The sequence below is a fragment of the Dromaius novaehollandiae genome, chromosome 15 (genome assembly GCF_036370855.1).
Source record: "Dromaius novaehollandiae isolate bDroNov1 chromosome 15, bDroNov1.hap1, whole genome shotgun sequence".
Taxonomy (NCBI): Eukaryota; Metazoa; Chordata; class Aves; order Casuariiformes; family Dromaiidae; genus Dromaius; species Dromaius novaehollandiae.
In genome coordinates, this window is record NC_088112.1 from 3,585,472 (window position 1) to 3,590,149 (window position 4,678).

The window sequence follows — 4,678 nt, forward strand, 5'->3', positions numbered from 1 at the left end:
GTTCTTGATGTCCTGGCATTTGATGGAGAATGTGGGCATGCTAACTGCCTCTGAAACCTCCTGTGAAGGAGTCTAGCTGCAGTGGTAGTTTGTTTCTGGTATTTGTATTTGATTAATGTGAAAAAGAGGGTACCTGGTTTCAGATTAGGATCCATCCCCTCTGAGAGTATTGCTGCTGCACTTGCGAGGAGATGTATTGAAGCTGTGCTGTGATCCTGCAGTAGCTTATCTAGTGGGACTTCACCTTCAGGCACTCTGTGTTTGGGCAAGTCCTGCTGCTGTGAACCTTTCTTCTTAAGGGACCAAGGCCTTACCAGCTTCAGCTACTGCAATGGTGCCAGCAGCCTGAGCAAGAAAGCCTGGAAGCTGCTTCTACTCTAAAATAAATAGAGAATAGGCCTAGCCCAATGAAGGCAACAGGGAAAAGAGGAGCCTTGTATAGTGAGTGAGTCGTTGTTCAGAAATCTATTGAAAGTCAAACCAAAAACTGGGATCTAGAGGGAGATGATACCCAGTCCTTTACTGCAGCTTCTGTTAAGTTTGTTTGTTGTTTTTGTTTTTTTTTAAACTCTTTAAAATCAATTAGCTCTCTGTGGGAGCAGCTGAGAGAAGGGCTAGCACAGGGTAGCAAATAGTGCTAGGTCTAACTGGGTCTGTGTGTCTTCATGTTGAAGGATGGATATTCAGGAACCAGGACATAGAGAAAGATAATGGCTCTCAAAGGGACATATGCAGAGAAAGGACCAGCTAAGGAAGGGAAAGTGAGCTTGGAGCATCTTGGCCTGGGCATAAAACAAGGTGAGGAAGGGGCTGTGGGAAGAGACAAAAGGCAGCACAGCACAAGCCTGCAGGCAGCAGCAACCTTGGCTGGCATTGCGTGAGGAAGGGCAGGCCTGCAGGGGAATTTTTCTCACGGGTGATTAAGTGTGTTATGCTGCCTGATTTCAGGTGAAGTGAGGGGTTCCAACCTGGCACTCGGCACTTTGCTTTCAGCAGGGGAGTTGGTGGGGACTAGGGGTAAGAAATCTGCTGTGTGCTGCGGCTGTTCACGGGGAAAGGCACCAGGGTGCTGGGCAGCGTGGCAGCCAGCAGGGCTGAGGAGACTTCCATCTCTCCAGCAGCAGACATCTCTGGAGAGACACAAGCTGCTGGGTTGTCGTGTGAACGTAGATCATCCACAAGTAGCTAGGTACAAATTCACTTTGCGTGGGGCCAGATCCTGCTTTTCAGTGGCGAGCTGAGGCATACTTAAGATTTGTGCGATGGGCAATAAAGTGCCATGGTTCCCGGGAAGTTTGAGGAACGCATCTGGATAAGGACATGCATGTTTACAACAGCTGCTGCTCCCAAAGGGTGTTTGTGCAATCTGGGCGTGCAGTCCTATGCGTGTCTTATATGCAAAACTACAGGCTTCATTCTGCTGCAGCGTGACCCTAATCCTGTCCTCTGCAGGTTTCAGTAATGGCAGGGAGCACTTGGCCATGTATTTCTTGAGAATAATCTCCTTTATAAAACTAGATTGCAGATGACTTCTCTCTTTTTGAATTTCCTTGTGCTGCTGGTGTTGTCAGAAGTGATTCCATGTGTAAAATCATGCAGCCTGGAAAAGAGGAGGGATTGTCCCCTGGCAGAGTGAGGTATTGGGTACTAAAGGGAAATGTCTTTAAGTGAAAGTTAAAAAGCACCTTCCACTGGGGCTTTTCCTGCTGCCTCCCTGAAACTACAAATAAATGTTCTGTACCTGCAGCAGAGCCAAGGGCTCTCTGGCCTGCTCTTAGCTCTCTTCAGGGCTCAGAGCCCCATCAGGGCAAAGGCAGCAAGCTGGTCATCCCACAGCCTCCAGGGTCCTGAATCATTGATCGAGGCCGGCCTTTACTTCTTGAATGAATTCTTCTTTTCGCTGTCACAGCTTAAAGACTTCTTTCATAGGAGGTGTTCTTTATTTTTTAACGCATTGTTCTTAGCTCCTCCTTTATAAGCTAAATTATTGAAATGAGAAGGGAAAAGCGAGATCAGGTGATGTTTCACGCTGAAAGCAGTTTCCTGCTGTGAAAAAAACTGCCGAGAAGGCAGGAGGGGCGGCAGTTCAGCTGGGCTCTTCTCTCTCCTGAAAAGGAGCAAGTGCTGCCCCGAGGAGTTAACTGCTTCAGTTGCGCTGGTGGGAAGGTGTCCGTCAGCCCAGGGAGGGAGGCTGTTCTGGGTTCATTCCCTGCGCTTGTTTCTAATGTAGGCAGAGGCTTATCTTGGGAAGCCTGAAGCCCCAGCAGTGCTGCAGCTCTAGACTGAATTGCTGGCCTGTGTGTGATAGCAATTAAGAGAAGTTCTGCACATCCATTTTGGGGAATGAAGTCAGGTCACTGAGCAACATTTGGGCTGCGTGCTTCCACCCCAAATGCATGAAATAGCAGAGAGAAGGCTGAGATTTCACCCAGGAAAGTCTCCCGCTTGCCTGCGGTGGCTCCTTCCAGCTTTGCTACGAGCGTCTTCTACAGGCTCAGGTCCGCTGCGTGCTGTAGCGTGGCGTGCTGCGTTTGGGGCGCGCACCTGATCAGGGAGGGGACTGGGCTGCAGGGGCAAAAGGCTCTGCCGTGCTGCCTGCAGGAAGCGCGAGCCATGGAGCCAGTGTCGGGGTGAAGCTGCATCCGTCCGGCGGCTGCTCGAGCTGAAACACGGCGCTGGAGCTTTTGGCCACGATGTCGCCCAGGGGAAAGTGAAGGGTCTCTCCCCTTTCTCCCTGAGACAGCGGCTGTCGGGGTGCCGTGAAGGCGCTGCTGCTTTTTCAGGTGCTTCTCCAAGCAGAGCTGCGTTGTAGCGGGGAAGTTCCCTTCATTCAGCAGCTCTGCCCCGTCGCTGCTCCCGGCTTTCCCCCTCGCTGCCGCAGAGCAAGGCGCTGCTCGGCGCCCGGGTCTGCCGGCTTGCGGCACGCTCGCTACGCTGTGCGTCAGCTCGGGACCGCGTGGGAGAGGGCAACCGCAATGCTCCCTGGGCACTTTTTGGAGCAGAGTCGCTACACGGAGTTGGGATAACAGCAGTCCCAGGACAACACAAGCCAAGCTGTTGTTTGCCGGCCCATCCGCGTGCACCCTTCCCTGCAGCCTCGGACGCACGCGCTTCTACCTCAGCGAATAATCTCTCAAGCTACGTATAATCCCCCTTCTTACTGTTTTGAGGAGATTATAAAGGGCTGTATGGGACCACATGCACACGGAAAAAATACCTGTGAGGTTTGAAGATGAGACTTGCTCACCCCCAGAACAGAAACAGGGCACTACATGCGGTCAGGCGCTTCGGATATCTGCGGCACCTCCCCTGATGGGATGCTGGCGACAGGAAAATCCAGCTGCTGGCTCAGCACCAGGCACAGCTGGGGCAGGATCCGGGCAGCTGCAAGCTGAGGGTGCCCGTGGACTCCGCAGAGGCAACCTGGCTGTGCCCGAGGCGCCCAAAGGGCTTCGGAGGGGCTTTGCTCTGCTGCACCCCACCGCCAAAAACGCGTGGTTCTTCAGCCTCCCCGCCTGCCTCAAAGGGAGCGGCTGAGGACTGAGCAGGTTGTGTCACCCCAGCTGTTGCTTTGGCCCTGGGCGCATTGTGACACATGCAGCGGAGCCCGCCAACATGTGTGTCACAAGCGTGCCAGACCTCAGCAAGCGGGCCAGGCCCACGCCAGCAGGTCACAAGCAGGCCAGGCCTTGGTGGGGTGGAGCCGACCAGCGTGTCACAAGTGTGCCAGGCCTCAGCAAGTGTGCCAGGCCCACGCCAGCATGTCACAAGCGTGCCAGGCCTCAGCAAGCATGCTGGGCCAGACGCGTGCTGGGCGCTGCCCTGGCCGGGGGGACCCCGAGCCCGGTCTCTAGCTGCCCCTCGCTGCCGCCCCCCGGACTGCCCGGCCCAGGGCGCCGCGCGGGCCAGCCGGAAAGGCGGCGTCTCCGGCGGGGGGGGGGGAGACAGGCAAGGGAACCGCGTGGAGCCGCCGTGCCGCAGGCCGGTGTCCCTCGGGGCCACCCCACCGCGGGGCCAGAGGCTGATCCGGCGGGGCTGGGCAGGGGGCCGGTGGGTGACCGAGCACAGGGGGGCACAGCCCGGGGCGACGCAGGGGTCCCGGGGTGGACACGGCCTGCAGGCGGCAGAGGCAGCCCAGCGGGTGACACAGCCGGGGGCGACACACGTGGCACCGAGCCGATGGGGGGGGCACAAGGGGCCCCGACGGCCGCACGGCAGCAGCACCCAGGCGGCCCCGAGGGCGGCACAGCCCGGGCGCGGCTGCCCCGGGCCGCGGGGGCGGAGGTGCCCCGGGGCCGGGGAGAAGGAGGCCCGGCCGCGGGGTGCCAGGCCCCGGCGCCGGGGGCAGGGCCCGGCGGGGACCGCGGCGCCGCCAGGCCGCGCCGGCCTCACTCAGCACCGCCCCGCCGAGGCGCGCGGGGCCCCTTTAAGAGCCCGCCGCGGCCTGACGCGGCGCCGCCGCCGAGCTCGCGAGGTCTCGCGAGAGCTCGCGGCCCCTCCCGCCCCGCCGAGCGCCCGCCGCCGCGGCCGGGGCGGGCCGGGGACTACCCGCCCCACGCTGCCCCGCGCGGACGCCGGCCAATGGCGGCGCGCGCGGGGGGCGGCGGCCTGCGGGCGGGCGGCCTATGGCGCGGCGCGGCGCTCCCGCGCGGGCGGGGCGGGCGCGCGCCCCCCCCGC